At 35.7% G+C, this 18,106-nt stretch overlaps 1 protein-coding gene across 32 annotated transcripts in view; it reads left to right on the forward strand.

Moving 5' to 3' along the window:
- Window positions 1-18,106, forward strand: part of LOC143681453 (uncharacterized) — a 241,337-nt gene that overhangs the window by 123,886 nt on the left and 99,345 nt on the right. Inside the window, exon 5 of one of the 32 annotated variants that reach the window (XR_013174623.1) lies at window positions 5,294-6,805. The exons of the other annotated variants lie outside the window; for them this stretch is intronic. The gene's annotated coding sequence lies outside the window, so the exon portion shown is untranslated. Of the gene's footprint in view, window positions 1-5,293; window positions 6,806-18,106 lie in introns of those variants that run through there. 32 annotated transcript variants of the gene reach the window in all.

The raw sequence follows: 18,106 nt of genomic DNA on the forward strand, positions 1-18,106 counted from the left end.
TCATGGACTTAAATCATGAGCACATTGGTTGTATCCACAGCTGATTACATCTGCAATCAGCTAAGGGGAGTGTCTTCTGCAATAAGTGACACTTAATCTAATCACCAGAGGGCTTTTAAGGAGGATTCAGAAGAAACAATGCTTTTCCTGCTTCAGCCAGCCAACCTCTCCTGAGAGTTTATTAACTACTTTCATTGGAGCTGCCAGCTCATGGCCTACCCCACAAGTCTTGGACTCTTACATCCCCTTGGTTGCATGAAACACTTTTATACATCTCATATTTACAGATATATCCTATTGGTTCTATTTCTGTAGAGAACTCTATCTAATACAGTAACTAATAGTGTTAAAATTGAGAAAAAATAAGATATGACAGATACAGTCTTAAAGAAAAATTGGTCAAAGAAAGTACAGATTTTGGGGTATTAATGCTAAGTGTTAATGGATTAAGTTCCCTAATCAAAAGTCATAGACTGGCAGAATGGATTAAAATACAGGACCCATGCATATGCTGTTTACAAAAGACTCGCTTTAGACCCAAAGACAAAAATAAGTAAATTGAAATGTTGTAAAAAAGATATTTTATGCAAACAACAACCAGAAAAGAGCAGCAATGGCTATACTAATGTCAGATAAATTAGATTTCAATGTAAAGCAATTAAAAAAGGTAAAGAAGGACACTGCATATTAATAAAAGGGACAATTAATCAGGAAAACATAACAACCATAAATATCTATGCTCGAGCTAGAGGGCCCCAAAAAAACATGAGGCAAACACCCACAACATTGGAGTGAGAAGTAGACACTCTACAGTAGTAGTTGGTGACTTCAATACACTACTATCATCGGTGGATAAAAATTCTAGACAGAGGATCAATAAGGAAATAGAAATCTTCAATAATATGATAAATGAACTAGACTTAACAAACATTTGTCTATTCTTCTCAAGTGCTCATGGATCATTCCCCAGGGTAGAACACATGGTTGGAGCACAAAGCAGATCTCAGTAAATTTAAAAATATTGAAATTGTACAAAGCACTTTCTCAGATCACAATGGAATGAAGTTGGAAGTCAATAACAGGTGGAAGTCTGAAAACTCACAAATCTATGGAGGCTAAACAACACAAACAAACAATTAGTGAATCAAGGAAAAAATTACAAGAGAAATCAGTAAATATCTTGAGACAAATGAAAATGAGAGCACAACATAACAATACGTATAGGATGCAACAAAGGCAGTGCTGTAAAGAAAATTTATTTCCATAAGCACCTAAGTTAAAAAAGATAAAAGAGAAAAAAAATCAAGGAAGTAATGGCTTACTTGGAGGATACAGAGAAAGAACAACAAACTAACCCCAAAGCTAACAGAAGGAAAGAAATAACAGAGAATAGAGCAGAAATAAAAGAGCATGAAATCAGGAAAGCAATAGAGAAAATAATAAAGCCAGAAGTCAGTTCTTTGAGAAAGTCAATAAAATAGATGAACCCTTAGCTAGGCTGACAAAGAAACAGAGAGAAATGCAAATGAATAATTTCAGAAATGGGAGGGTAGATATAACTACTGACGCCACAGAAATAAAGGAAATGAGAGGGTGCTATGGACAATTATATACTAACAAATCAGACAACTTAGACAAAATTAACAGCTTCCTAGAAAGTGAAGAGCAATCAGCATTGACTTGAGAAGAAATAGAAGACCTCAACAAACCAATCACAAGTAAGGACATTGAATCAGTCAGTAAAAGCTCCCCCAAAAGAAAAGTCCAGGACCAGATGGCTTCTGTGCTGGTTTGAAAGGAAGTATGCCCCCTAGAAAAGCCATGTTTTAATCAAAATCCCATTTCATAAAGGTAGAAAAATCCCTATTCAATACTGTATGTTTGAAACTGTAATCAGATCATCTCCCTGGATGATGTGATTTAGTCAAGAGTGGTTGTTAAACTGGATTAGGTGATGACACGCCTCCACCCATTTGGGTGGGTCTTGATTGGTTTACTGGAGTCCTATAAAAGAGGAAACATTTTGGAGAAGGAGATTCAGAGAGAGCAGAGAATGCTGCAGCACCACGAAGTAGAGAGCCCACCAGCCAGTGACCTTTGGAGATGAAGAAGGAAAACGCCTCCTGGGGAGCTTCATGAAACCAGAAGCTAGCAGATGATGCTGTGTCCGCCATGTGCCCTTCCAGCCGAGAGAGAAGCCCTGACTGTGTTCGCCATGTGCCTTCTCACTTGAGAGAGAAGCCCTGAACTTCATCGGCCTTCTTGAACCAAGGTATCTTTCCCTGGATGGATGCCTTAGATTAGACATTTCTATAGACTTGTTTTAATTGGGACATTTTCTTGGCCTTAGAATCGTAAACTAGCAACTTATTAAATTCCCCTTTTTAAAAGCCATTCCATTTCTGGTATATTGCATTCTGGCAGCTAGCAAATTAAACAGCTTCACATGTGCGTTCTACCAAACATTCAAGAAAAAATTAGCAACAAACCTGCTCAAACTCTTTAAGAGATTTGTAGAGGAGTGAAGGCTACCTAATTCATTCTATGAAGCCAACATCACCCTGATACCAAAGTTAGACAAAGATACTATATGAAAAGAAATTACAGACCAATTTCTTTTATGAATATTGATGCAAAAATCCTCAACAGAATACTTGTAAGTCAAATCCAGCAGCAAAATAAAAGCATTATACGCCATGATATTTATTTGTGCCAGGTATGTAAGGCTGGCTCACATCCACCACATCAATAAATTAAAGAGGAAAAACCACATCATTATTTCAATTGATGCAGAAAAGTCATTTGAGAAAATTCAGATCCTTTTTTTGTGAAACACTTCAAAAAATAGGAATAGAAGGAAACTTCCTCAACATGATAAAGGGAGTATAAGAAAAACCCACAGCTAGCATGACACTCAATGGGGAAAGATTGAAAGCTTTCCCTCTAAGATCAGACACAAGATGCCCATTGTCACCATTGGTATTCAACGTTGTCCTGGAAGTTCTAGCTAGAGCAATTAGGTAAGAAAAAGAAATAAAAGGCATCCAAACTGAAAATAAAGAAGTAAAGCTTTCACTATTTGAAGATGAAATGATTCTGTATGTAGAAAATCCTGAAAAATCTACAGTAAAGCTATTAGAGCTAGTGAACAAGTACAGCAAAGTGGCAGGGTACAAGCTCAGCACACAAAAATCAGAAGTGTTTTTGTACACCATCAATGAGTCATCTAAGGAGGAAATCAAGAAAAAAAACTTCCATTTGCATTAGCAACCAGAAGAATAAAATATGTAGGAATAAATTTAGCCAAGGGCATAGAAGACCTATACACAGAAAACTACAAAACTTTGCGAAAAGAAATCAAGGAAGATCTAATTAAATGGGAAAACACACTTTGTTCATGGATTGGAAGACTAAATATAGTTTAGATGTCAATTCTGCCCAAATTGATTTATAGATTCAGTGTGTTACCAATTAAAATCCCAATAACTTATTTTATAGAAATAGAAAAACCAATAATCAAATTTATTGAAAGAATAGGAAACCCCAAAAGCTAAAACTATCTTGAGAAATAAAAGCAAATAGAGGGCTCACATGACCTGACTTTAAAGCATATTATAAAGGTACCAAGGCCTAAACAGCAAGATAGGTGTACTGACTGATTGAATTGAATTGAGCGTTCGATGGTGAACCCTTACATCTATAGTCAATTGATCTTTGATAAGGCAATCAAGTCAGCTAAACTAGGACAACACAGCCTCTTCAACAAATGCTGCCTGGAAAACTGGATATCCATATCCAAAAGAATGAAAGAGGACTGTTTTAGTTTGCTAATATTGCCAGAATGCAAAATACCAGAAATGGAATGGTTAGTATACTTTGAGGAATTGAGAACATGGACACAATGGATATTTGCACACTGGTGTTTATGGTGACAGGATTAGAAAATTGCAATGGATGCAGGCAACCTAAGGCTGGATGGAGGAACTGTGGTGTATACATACAATGGACTATTGAGTGACTCTAAGAAGGAATGAAGTCATGGGGCATGCAATGAGATGAAAGAAACTTGAGGACAGTAAACTGAGTGAAATAAGCCAGAAACAGAAGGACAACTATATTATAATACCTCACTAACATGCACTATCTATAATGTACAAACTCTGAGAATTGAATTTGAGAGCAGTTTATCACATGGCTATTGTAAAGTTCCTAGATTATAAGCTCTTACAGAAGTCATGTCTGTTCTGGAGTTGTAACTGTTACTTCTAAATTCTGAGAGGCTAAACTTTTTGTGTATAAGCTGGTCACTCCCTGGAACTTCAGGTTTCTGTAGGAAACTTGAGAGACAGAGCTGGAGGTCTGCAGTTGTGAAAGTCAGCATTACCCCATATAGCAGCTGTTAAAAACACAGGAAAAGTTATTAGACTTCAATTAGAGATATGAATGAAGTTTATCTGGTTAAGACTAATAAATCAAGCTAAAGGGTAAAGGATGATATTGACAGTATTATAAAACTTCAACTTCTGTGTAAGACCAAAGGAAGGGGTGTTTATTGGATGCAAAATTTATATTTTCAATAGCACACTATCTAATTTAACTTATATAGTCAGCTTATTCAAATACCATAATTACATGGAACCATGAATAGGGAGTGACACCTTGTTGGTTTGTACTGGTTGGGATGATGCCCCAATACATGCCAGAGTAAACTGGGCAGAAGATTAAAAGTATTTGTAAAATCCACTTGAAGAACTGTGGAAAAAAGTGGAAATGCTAAATTTCTCCATTTGGGGAAGCCCTGATATTATCACTAGCAGAGAGGACTACCAATTTGGTGGGATAGGCCCTCTATCTTGGGGCTTGCTCTTATGAAACTTATTCCTGCAAAGGAGAAGCCAAGCCTACTTAGGATTATGTCTAAGAGTCATCCCCAGAGAGCCTCTTCTGTTGCTTAAATGTGGCCTCTCTTTCTAAGCCAACTCTGCAGGTGAATTCACTGCCCTCCACCATACATGGGATTTGACTCCCAGGGGTGTAAGTCTCCCTGACAATGTGGGACATGACTTCTGGGGATGAGCCTGGCCCTGGCACTGTGGGAGTAAGAAAGACTTATTGACCAAAAGGAGGAAGATAAATTAAACAAAATAGTTTCAGTTGCTGAGAAATTTCAAATAGAGTCAAGAGGTCTTCCTGGAGATTATTCTTATGAAATATCTAGATATCCCTTTTCAGTTTTTGGTGTATTGGAGTAACTAGAGGGAAATACCTGAAACTGTGAACTGTAACCCAATAGCCTTAATTCTTGAAGATGATTAAATAACTATAAGACATGAATGTGTGATCATGAAAACCTTGTGACTGACACTCCCTTTATCCAACATATAGATAGGTAAGTAAAAAAACAGACAAAAAATTAAACAATAGGGGAGTAGGAGGTTTATGGGATGTTTGGGGTTTTTTTTTTTTTTTTACTTTTAGTTTTTTTGTTTTTAGAGTAATGTAAATGTTAAAAAATCTACTGTAATGATGAATGCACAGCTTTATGATGATACTGTGAAACATTGATTCTATACTTTGGGTGATTATAGCTCAATAAAAAATCATTGAAGAAAAAAGTGATTGTTAGCTTGTTAAAAATGGGAAAAAACTTAAGCATTTCACAGTAGTAGATAAAAAGTTATGAAAAAGTGCTCAGTGTCATTAGTCAAGAGGGAAATAACATATTTAAACAACAGTGAGATGCTGGAAATTTCTACATTTTGATCTATGTGGTGATTACATAGGGGTGCAGTAGTATAAATATATATCACTGAACTTTACCGTATCTACTTTATATAAATTATTCCTCAACAACAACAAAAAAAAATGACAAATCCCCAAGCTGGAGAGTGAGGCTGGCTCTAATAAGATGAAATTTAAGAGGGATAAATATGAGGTGCTAGAGGTGAGTTCAAATTCAATTTCTAAAGCAGAGGAGAAGACAAGTGTATTGGAGCTGGTTTGAAAAGGCTTAAAGATTAAGACAACAGTAAGAGCACGGTTTGCCAGAAAAGCCAAAACAAAGGTGAAAGCATTTGCAATCATGTCATATAACGGGTAGTTGAAGAAAATGGAGATGGTTAGCTAAGGGATGACTTAGGGAAAATAAAACAACCATATAAGAATATATGAAAAACTGTTATGGAACAGAAGGATTAAACTTTTATTAAGTTTTGAATGAAACTAAAGAACAGGTATAAGACATGTGTGGAAGACACACAGAAATGAATTGTTATTCAATTCGATGAATAGCTTCCTAACCAAGTATAAATAAATGGTGTGGGCTGTCCTAGAAGGAAGTGATTTGCCACAGGATGGAGATATTCCTTGAGGTCTGGATAGCCTTTGCTGCTCTGATAGGGTACTAAAAGGAATGTTTTCCTACTCTGTTGGAATAGCAGCTTAGACCCAGAGCTGAGGACGACATGTGCTTAGTACTCCTTATACTGAAATAGCTCCCCTTGAGGTTACCAGGAATATGCAGAAAGAATTCTATAAAAATTAGTCACCTCTGCTGCTGCAGGAAGGGTGATAGAATGGCATAGAATGACCTAATCGGATTTGGGAGGAGTGCACTGATGTAGTGAGAAACTACTTCTCCATCCCCAAAGGGCAGGGGAAGAAGGTTCCTTTCTATCTCTGTAGCCAGAATGCAATGGGTAGCTCCAGGAGAACGTGACATTTATAAATTTAGTCTAAATATTTAGACTGAATTATCATAATTCAATATAAATTTAAACCCCTATAAGACATAATTGTTACTGTCTTATATAGTCAGTATTCATATATTTACTTACGTATGTACTCTTTTGCTTGTCATTCAATTTGGCATCTCTGTGTTACTATTTGTATTTGTTTTTTTTCTACCAAAAGAGTTTCTTTTAGTATTTCTTTTGATACTATTCTATTTGTGAAATATTTTCTATTTTTTTATTTGTATGAAAATGTATTTTATCTTGTCTTAATAATGAGAGGATATTTTCACTGAGTCTAGAATTTTGGCATTTTGAAGAAATTGTTGTTTTTTGGATTCCACAGCAATTCTACAGTTTTTGGATTGCAGAGCTTAGCAGTTTTATAGTTACTTGCTTGCAAGTAATGTGTCTGTTTTCCTTTGGCTGTTTTAAGATATTCTTTTCTCTTTTCCAAGATCTTTATTATTATGCACATAGGTTGAAATGGGTTTTCCTTTTATTTATCTGCTTGGGTATGTGTAAATATCTTCTTAAGAAGATATTCTTTAAAAGTACTTGTGATTTAATTTTTTTATAGTTTTGAGTAGTTCTTGACCATTATCTCCTCAAATATTTATTCAGTTATTTCTCTTCTTTCTTTATCAGATTTCATTTACTCTGTGTTGAATGTTTTCACCAGGTACCATGTATTTCTTAATTTATTTTTCTGTATTTCCTTCTTTTTTGTTTTTACATGCTTAAGTCTTTATATATTCTGCTAAACTACTTTTCTAGTCTAGTGATGTTCTCTTCATTAGTGACTAGTCTTTGGTAAAGCCCATTTATTGACTTCTAAAGTATGAACACTTTTAGCTCTAGACTTTTTATTTGATTAATTTTATACATTCTAGTTCTCTGATTAGACTTTCTACATTGTCATATATTTTCTTGAACATATTAATCACAGTTACTTTTAAGTATATATCTGATATTTCCAATATTTTTATTCCTGTTGTTTTTCTCTTTTTTTTTGGTAATTTTGTTTCCACTTCTGGAATCCATGATGATTTTTTCATTAAATTTCAGCCTTCAAGTGTGAAAAATTCTACCGATAGTTTGAGACTCTGGTTGAGTTTATCTTTCTCTAGAGACAACCTACCTTCTGGAAGGCAGATTGGCTAGGGCCAAATTACCTTCATCCACTCTGAGATTTAGCTAAGTAGAAATTGATTGTTAGTGTTTGTGAAAGCTAATATGTTTCTACTTAGCTTTATTCCTATAGTATAACCCTTCAATGGACCCACTTGAAACTTTGGATGCAATACCAGGGCACCTTCTCCTTTGGCTGTCTTAAGCTCTAGTTTTTTCTCTTTAGAAAAAACTCTGCTTAGCTTTTTGAATTTTTGGCCACCATGCATAATTCTGAAAATTTCTTGAGTTGAGAAGCTAGTTGAATGTTGATTTAAACTCTCTGAACTTCAATTTGGCAAAGGGTCATGACTCCTCAGATCCAGACTGTCTTGGTAGCTCTCTGGCTCACATGTAGTTTGTTTGAATATTCTATCCAACTTTTCTAATTGTTGTCATTAGGTCTGATATAAGCTATATCAGCAAACAGAATTTTGCCTGAGTTTTAATAACTGATAGTAACCAAAACTGACCTGAATATTTTGGATTCTGTTCCAGATGTCATTGATGAGCAGGAAAAGGAATCCAATAGAGCATAATAGAAATCAGTGATTGGAAAAAATAAAATGGTTCATATTAATATCTCACCAAGCAGAGACTTCATAAGAAACACTATATTTGAAGACATTGTATAAGGGATTCTAGAACCAAATAAAATTGGTGATCAGATAGATGGTTTATAGTGGCTCATCACAACTTTGATATGCTGTGATTTAATGCTGTGAGTTTATTCCATACTGGTATAATTAAGAAAGGTTTTAAGGAAAAGGAAATTGAATTGACTTTGAAAGATGGGAAAGGTAAGATATGGTGGAAATAGGATGACTTTGTAGATGAAGGGGGTGCCATGCACAATGGCTTAGAAATGGGATATGCTTGAAGTGTTGGGAAGAGAATAGGTAGACATTTTGGCCTGCAGATCAGTTAGTGTAGGAGATATGGCTTGAGTAGGTTATGGAGGAGGAATTCCATGTATAGTTTGGGGGAAGACTTCTTGTCAAATGTGATTGAGACAAGTTGTCAAGTAATTAATTTTAAAAAATTAGCTAATGTGAGGAATCATAAAAATGAAACCTACAGACTGAAATGTTGTTCTACTTAAAACATAAAATGTTCATTTATTTGCCATCTTCTGATATTGGACTAAAAGTATGGCTCTGCTGATTGGCGTTCAACATTGCCTTGCTTTCATAAATGTACCCTTAATACATCATTTATGGCTTTGAGTTTTAATCACTTTAAAGTAGTGCAAATAGTTAAAGAAAATTACAAAGCAAGTTGAGTGCATGTGTTTGGATTTTTACAATGTTTTCATCCATATTTTGCATTTGTTTTATATTTATTTCAAACCAATTGCAATTTGTGACCAGCTTTATGAGTTTTCCCCAACATTCAAATTAGTTGGTGTTAGAACCAGTGGTTTTCTTTAATCATAATTTATATTTAATTTATTAAAATAGTATTTTATTAAAATATATAATTACAATAAAAAGTACAACCAGCAAGCATAAAACCTCGCTGGTGATTGTGTAAGCACAGTTAAACTGTTAAACTGCAGTTAAACTGTAGATGCAATTAAGAGGAATTGATACTTTACCATATTAAAGTAGTAAAAAGAACTGAGACAAACAAGTATAAGTGATCTCAACTAAAGAGGTCCTATTTTGTTAGCTCTCTCTCCCATCACCCATTACAAACTCTCATAATTTTTTAAGGAAATCTTCCTGGTAATGACTTAATCTTGTTTATGGCCACCAAAGAATTAAATATGAGGCATAAACTGACAAAGAATTGGGGATGCCTTATTCAGACATTGTTGAATTTTTAGAATATTTATATCTATTCATCTAGACTTATTCAATATACAGTTAACATAGATGTGAAGACAGCTGATCTTAGCAGAGTGGAGGGAAGGAAATTTGACTAGACTATTGTTAAAATGATTCCTTTCTTTTCCTTTTCTTTCCCTATGGCAATAGAACCACAGTAGACATATATGGTTCTGTCAGCTGAGTAGTCATATGACTGGCCTCTGCTAGCCCCTTGCTCCTGGGCTCCATTGCTTTCAGCCTCTCCTTCTGTGAGGATTCCTAACTTTGTTTCTCAAGGGCTGGTCTTCATCTCTTGGCTTCCCTTGGGACTCTCCAAGTTCTGAATTGCTTAACTTCCCATGGCAACATCTACTAGGCTCCATGCATCTCCAAACATCTGTCTCTGTTCTCCAAGTGTCAGCATCTGTCTCAGCTCTGCTCTGAAGTCTCTGTTGGCTCTGTCATTTCTGAGTTTCTCCAAGATTTTTTTCCCCTTTTAAAGGCTCTAGTAAACTAATCAAGATCCACTTGAAATGGGGGGAATCACATCTCCATCTAGTCAAAAGGTCACACCTACAATTGGGCATGCCACATCTCTATGGCAATAATTAATCAAAGGTTTCCAACCCACAGTACTGAATCAAGATTGAAAGAAATGGCTGCCCCCCCAAGACTCAACCAGGATTAAAACGTGGCTTTTCTGGGGTACATAATATCTTCAAACCAGTACACCACTATAAACATCAGTTTGCAAATGTCTTTTCATGATCCTGCTTTCAGTTTTTCTGAGTATTTACCTAATAAAGGGAAAGCTGGATCATATGGCAATTCAGTACTTAGCTTTCTGAGGAACCATTAAACTACTTCCCAGAAAGGCTGCAGCATTCCTCCACCAACAGTGGATAAGTTTACCTCTTTCTCCACATCTGCTCTAGCACTTATCATTTTCTGTTCTTTTTTTTTTTTTTAATAATGGCCATTCTAGTAGGTGTGAGATGATATCTCATTGTGGTTTTGATTTACATTTATCTAAGAGCTAGTGAATTTGAGCGACTTTTCTTATGCTTTTGAGTCATTTGTATTCCTCTTTGAAAAAGTGTCTATTCATGTATTTTAACCATTTTTAAACTAGGCTGTTTATATTTTTGTTGTTGAGTTGTAAATTTTCTTTATATATTCTAGATATTAAACCCTTATCTGACATGTGGTTTCCAAATATTGTCTCCTATTGCATAAGCTGCTTTTTTACATTCCTGACAAACTCCTTTGATGTGCAGAAATATTCTTGTTTGAGGAGAATCTATTTCTTCTTTCATTGCATGTGCTTTGGGTATAAAGTCTAGGAAACCACCTCCTACCACAAGATCTTTAAGTTATTTCCCCACATTTTCTTCTAAAAGTATTATGGTCTTGGCGCTAATGTTTAGGTCTTTGATCCATTTTGAGTTAGTTTTTGTATAATGTGTGAGATAGGGTTCCTCTTTTATTCTTTAGAATATAAACATCCAATTTCTGAGAACCATTTGTTAAAGATGTTGCTCTGTCGTAGTTGAGTGGACTTCGCTGCCTTATCAAAAATCAATGGTCTGTAGATAAGAAAGTCTATTTCTGAACACTCAAGTCTATTAATTGATTATTATATATATTCTTAGCCACCACCACACTGTTTTGACCACTGTAGTTTATAATATGCTTTAAAGTCAGGTAATGTGAGACCTCCCACTTCATTTTTCTTTCTCAAGATAATTTTTTAGCTATTTGGGGCAAGGCACCTAAAGAATAAATCTGATTATTGATTTTTCTATTTTTGTAAAGTAAATTGTCAGGATTTTTAATTGGTATTGTTTTGAATCTATAAATCAATTTGGGTAGAACTGACATCCTAAATATATTTAGTCTTCCAATCCACAAACACAGTATGCCCTTCCATTTATTTAGGTCTTCCTTGATTTCTTTAAGTAATATTTTGTGGTTTTCTGTGTATAGGTCTTTTATGTCCTAGGTTAAATTTATTCCTAAAGATTTGGTTTTTTTGTTTGCTATTGTAAATGGAAATTTTTTTCTTGATTTCCTCCACATATTGCTCATAACTAGTGTATAGAAACATTACTGATTCTTGCATGTTTCTTGTATCCTGTTACTTTTCTGTAGCTCTAGTAGCTTTGCTGTAGATTTTTTCAAGATTTTCTACATATAGGATCATGGCATCTGCAAACAGTGAAAGCTTTACTTCTTCCTTTCCAATTTGGATGCCGTTTATTTCTTTTTCTTGCCTAATTGCTCTAGCTAGCACTTCCAGGGCAATGTTGAATATGTGGTGACAATGGGTGTCCTTGTTTTGTTCCTGTTTTTAGAGGGAAAGCTTTCAGTCTTTCTCCATTGAGTATGATGTCAGTTGTGGATTTTTTTATATTCCCTTTATCATGTTGAAGAAGTTTCCTTTTATTCCCAATCCTTTGAAATATTTTCATCCAGAAAGGACATTGAATATTGTCAAATGCCTTTTCTGCATCAATTGAGATGATCATGTGATTTTTCCCCTTTGATGTTGCAGATTACATTAATTGATTTTCTTGTATTGAACCACTCTTGCATAGCTGGAATAAAACCCAGTTGGTTATGGTGTATAATTCTTTTAATATGCTACTGGATTCAGTTTGCAAGTATTTTGTTGAGATTTTTAAATCTATATTTACTTATAGGGGTTGGCCTGTAATTTTCTTTTCTTATGGTATCTTTGTCTGGCTTTGGTATTAGAGTGATGTGGCTTCATAGAGTGAGTTAGGTAGCTTCCTCTTCTTAGAATTTTTTGAAGAATTTGAGCAGTATTGATACTAAGTCTTCCTTGAATATTTGGTAGAATTCCAATGTGGAGCCATCTGGTCCTGGGCTTTTCTTTTTTGAGAGGTTTTTTTTCCTCTTTATTTGTCATTGCTTTATTGAGGTCTTCTATTTTTTCTCATGTGAATATTGGCTTTTCATGTTTTTCTAGGAAGTTGTCCATTTCATCTCTGTGGTCCAGTTTGTTAGCACATAGTATCCTCTCATTATCTATTTATTTATGCAGGGTCAGTAATTCTGTCCCCTCTCCCATTTCTGATTGTTTTTATTTGCATCCTCTCTCTTTTTTTCTTTGTAAGCCTAGCTAAGGGTCCATCAATTTTATTGATTTTCTCAAATTACCAACATTTGGTATTGTTGATTCTCTATTGTTTTCATGTTGTCAATTTCATTTACTTCTGTTCTAATCTTTGTTCTTTCTTTCTTTCTATTTGCTTTGGGATAGTTTGCTGTTCTTTCTATAGATCCTTCAGAAGAGCAGGTAAGTCCTCAATTTTTGTTCTTCTTCTTTTAAAATATAGGTGTTTATGGGAATAATTTTCCTTCTTAGCACTGTCTTTGCTGCATCCCATAAGTTTTGATATGCTGTGTTCTCATTTTCATTTGCCTTGAGATATTTACTGATTTGTCTTGTATATTTTTCGTTGATCCACTGTTTAAGAGTTAGGTTTTTAACCACCACATATTTGTGAATTTTCCTGCCTTCTGCTTGTTATTGATTTCCAATTAAATTCTATTATGATCCAAGCAAGTGTTTTGTATAATTTCCACTTGTTCTGTGACCCAACTGGTGGTATATGCTGGAGAATGATTCATGTGCAAATGTATATCCTGCTCTTGTGGGGTGCAATGTCTGAAAAGGTCTTGTAAGTCTAGTTCATTTCTCATATTAATCAATATCTCAATTTCCTTATTGATCCTCTGTCTAGATGTTCTATCCAATGATGAGAGTGGTGAATTGAAGTCTTCAAATATTTTTGTAGAGGTGTCTACTTCTCCCTTCATTGTTGTCAGTGTTTGCCTCATGTATTTTGAGGCACTCTGATTTGGCTCATAAACATTTATGATTGTATGTCTTCCTTATGAATTGTGTCTTTTATTAATACACAGTGTCCTCCTTTTTCTCTTTTAATTGTTTTACACTTGACATCTAATTTGTTTGATATTAGTATAGCTACCCCTGCTTTTTTCTGGTTGTTGTTTGCATGAAATATCTTTTTACAACCTTTCACTTTCAACCTGTTTTCTTTTCCTAGGATCTAAAGTGAGCCTCTTACAGACAGCTTATGGATGGGTCCTGTTTTTTGAATCCATTCTGCCAATCTATTTCATTCAGTTGAGTAGTTTAATGCACTAACATTTAATGTTATTACTGTAAAGGCAGTACTTTCTTATACCAGTTTGTCTTTTGGATTTTATATGTCATGTCTTATTTTTTCTCTCTTTCTACCCTTTTAGTTACCCTTACTGAGAATCTTCATTTCTGTACTCTTCTTCAATCCTCTCTCTCCTGTCTTTTTTTATCTGCCTCTATTGCTCCCTTTCCTATCTGCAGGGCTCTGGTAGAGCAGGTCTCTTGTTCAGAAACTCTCTCAGTGTCTTTTTATTTGCAAATATTTTAAATTCAATTATTTTTGAAAGATAGTTCTGCCAGACATAGATTTCTTGTTTGATAATTTTTCTCTTTCAGTATCTTAAATATATGTTACTACTGCCTTCCTGCCTCCATGATTTTTGTTGAGAAATACACACCTCAGTCTTATTGAGCTTCACTTGTTTGTGAGGGATCTCTTATCTCTGGCTCTCTGTCTTGACATTTGAAAATCTGATTAGTAAGTGTCTTGATGTAAGTCTATTTGAATCTATTCTCTTTGGTGCATTCTGTGTTTCTTGGACATGCAATTTTATGTCTGTTATAAAAGTTGGGAAATTTGCAATTATTCTTTTCTCCATTATTCTTTCTGTCTCTTTTCCCTTCTTTCCCCCTTCTGGGAAAGCCATAACACATATATTCATGCACTTCATGCTTTTTACTCAATTCCCTGGGACCCTGTTTGTATTTTTTTCTATTTTACTCCCTATCTGTTCTTTTGTGTATAGGATTGCATATGTCTTGTCCTCTAGTTTACTAATCCTTTCTTCTGCATCTTTAAATCTTCTGTTTTATGTCTCCATTGCATTTTTCATCTCTTCTCTTGTTCCTTTAATTCCCATAATTTTGTCACTTGTTTTTGCAAGATTTGTGTTCTTCTGTATGATCACCTTTTGTCTTTATATCCTTCACCTCTTTGCCACATTATTCTTCCTTTCATTGAATTGATGTAGAAGAGCTTTTGAAAATCTTTAACTCATTGTTTCAACTCCTGTGTCTCATATTAAATGTTGCTTTATTCCTTTGACTGGGCCATATCTTTGTGCTTCCTAATATGACTTATGATTTTTTGCTGGTGTCTAGGCATCTGATTTTATTGGTTAGTTTATTCTGGAGATCATTTTCTCTGTTGCAAAGAGTTTGCTTGTTGGTTGCCTCTGTTCTCTGTTTCTTGACATTCAATTCAACTTATTCAAGACCTCCAGCATAGCTTCTGTTTAACTGATCAGAATTTTTCAGCTCTTGTTGTTCTGGTTCTTGCCTACATGGTATTTTTTTTTTTTTTGAGATTTCCTTTCTTGTGTGTGTGTGAAGTTGCTTCACCCCAGGAAAAAGTTATCTCTTCTCCCTTCCTCCTCAGGGAATGTTGATCTTCTGTTTGCTTTTTTTGTTTTGTTAGCCTCTTTTATGTTTTTAACACTCCTTTCATTTCCTCTAGCTGCTTTATTTGGAGGTCTGGCTCTGGAGAAGATAGGATCCCAGGATAGGATTGACCCCATCAGATTTTCTCAGACAAGATGGGCCCAGGACACATGAAGAGGTTGTAATCAGTGTTAAATTTCCTTGAGGATGAGACCCAGTAGAGTGACAGTCTTTCCTGTGAAGCTTTTAATTATGTGGCTTTTGTGCCCTGCCCAGAAGATGATGCTAGTTTGTCTGCTGTTCCCTACTGGTGTAAAGTGTTGTGGTGCCTTTAAGTCTCCACAGACCCTTCCCTGCCCAGGACGTGGTTGAGACAGAGGCTGAGGATGAAGGAGGACTTAAATTGCTTCTGTTTTCCAGCTTCTGATGTCTGAATTCTCTAAATAACCATCATGGCTCCTGTGCTGGGCCTTGCCCCCCCCCCTTTTTCTTTTGGCTGGGGGGCTGATATTCAACCCCTGTTCCCTGCAGGCTGGAAAAGTTGCAAGTCTTTTAGCAGCCTCCCTTTCTACCCTGCCAGGAACATGTCTGAGACAGTCTTGTCTCTGCTTTTTGTAGGTTGAAACTGCTGCAGATATCCCAAGCCTTGGGGTCTTGCCACTTGTGCTGGGCCCTACCCCCTCTTTTCTTGGGAAATATCTTTTTCACCTGATTTGTTACTTTGTCTCTCAGTCATTCCTTAATTCCACACCTGCCTGGGGCAGTGCTGAAAACTGTGAATGTCTGTTAATGGGCTGCTAAAATGGAAAAAAAAGGTGGGATGAATACCTTCTCAGAGCCCATCCTCAGTCCCCCAAGTTTGTTCTATGTACCTCTTTTTCTTGGGGCAAGCCTTTTTACAATATTCTGAGTTCACCAAACTCCAAAAACCTCTGTCTTTTCCCAACAACTCCGTCTGTTCACTGGTGGGAGAGACTTCCTGATTTCTTTCATGTTTGACTTGTAGTTTTATCTGTGCTCAGAACTTGTATGCAGCAGTTCAACTTTGTTAATCAATTCCATAATTAGAGGTTGGTTGAGCTCTCCTTTCCTTGCTCTTAGAAGTGAGGTTTTCTGTTTTCCACTAGGAAGAGACTCTGAGACAGACTGCCTTGCCAGTTAGGGAGAGGCACCAGCCTCCACAACATGGAAAAATTTACTTACAGTTCTGTGCTGTGATTGCAGCCTTCCACCCATTACAGGCTGGCTTAAGATGTGCATCATCACAGAAGTCCCCCAAACAGTTGCTCCAGACTGATCCTGGCTGTTTATTAGCTGCCCTAGAGGATGAACTTAAAATCCACACCTCCTTATGCCACCAACTTGCCCCATGTATGTGCTCTTGCATATGATTTAAAGTTTGTGAAATATTATGTGCATTATCAGGGATATATATATATAACTTTGTATGTTTATAAGGGCACAGATCCACCTTATGCCACGGTTAAAATATCTAAAGCCATTCTATTTTGTAAGACAACTTTTTGTAATTGATTGGCCTTGCCATTTAACAATGATATTATTACCTTAATAACTTATTTAAATTAAGTTAATGAGCTATATGATTGGCTAAAGCTATTATATGCTTTTTTGGTAAACCATCACAGCTCGCCTTGGAGCAAGAATAGCCAAAAGATAAAACCATCATGAGGTATTCTTTTCTTAATATATAGTTTTAACTACTTCCCAATTGCTAAGAGTATGTGGTAAAAAATCATATAATGTGGCAGAGACATATGGATGCTGCCATGTACAATGTCCTGTCCATTTGAAAGGTGAATAGGGCCATCCATGTTGTCCACAGGCTCATAGCCATCTCACAGGGGAGGCATATACTCCATGTCTGTTGGAGGCATTTTGCTATTGGAAAAGGCTATAATTTTTAGCTTAAAAATAAAACTACCCACTTCTGAGAGTAACCACGCTATATCTCATTTCCCATGAAGATGTTTCATGTAGACAGGGGCAATATGGTCTAAGGGTACTGCTTCTATTGTCAGCTATCCCATTTCATCTTGTACAGCATACCCTAATATAGGCCAGGGCTTATATACTGGTTCCCACACCAGAATAAAAATAGTGACTTGAGTCTCATTATAAGATAGTAATTGGATTTCAGTCTTAAAAGAGAACATCTTACTCCAGAATTTTTTTGTGTTGAGTTCTGCTACATCAGTGTTCTATGTAGTCCAGGTACCAGAAGCTATGGTGCAGGGAAGACCAGTAGTATCTGAAGATGGCAAGTCCATGCAAACCCAACATTGAGTTCAATTGTGGGCATGAGTTACTGCTGAAGTCCACTAGGTATTTCTAGGATACTATTGGCAAAAAGAAAGATGTTTATGGGGACCAAAGAGGGATAAATCTTCTTGATTCAGTAATATACATGCAAGAGTTCCATTGGTAAAGAGTAAGGTATCAGACAGAGGGACATTTTGGAGAGATTTTAAATAGCAAATATTCTCCCCATGTAGCTCTTAAGAGTCCTCCACCATGACATCAATCATTCTCTATACAAAAAGTGTCCATATAATTATACATAAAGTTCCTGGAGGAATAGGAGACCCAGGTTTGGTGATAAAAATCTTAACAGTCTTTTGTTTTTTCATAAATTGTGGCCATATTACAATTTTGAGGTGACTATTCCTCACAGGCTTAAAATTCCTAAATAGCATAGTTTCATAGGCCAGCACCAAGGCTAAAGGACTTCATTTTCTTCTCTGTATATGGTCTGAGGCATAAGCAACAATAAATTATTATTACCCTTTTAGGCCATAAAG

The sequence above is a fragment of the Tamandua tetradactyla genome, chromosome 4 (genome assembly GCF_023851605.1).
Source record: "Tamandua tetradactyla isolate mTamTet1 chromosome 4, mTamTet1.pri, whole genome shotgun sequence".
In the NCBI taxonomy this organism is placed as follows: Eukaryota; Metazoa; Chordata; class Mammalia; order Pilosa; family Myrmecophagidae; genus Tamandua; species Tamandua tetradactyla.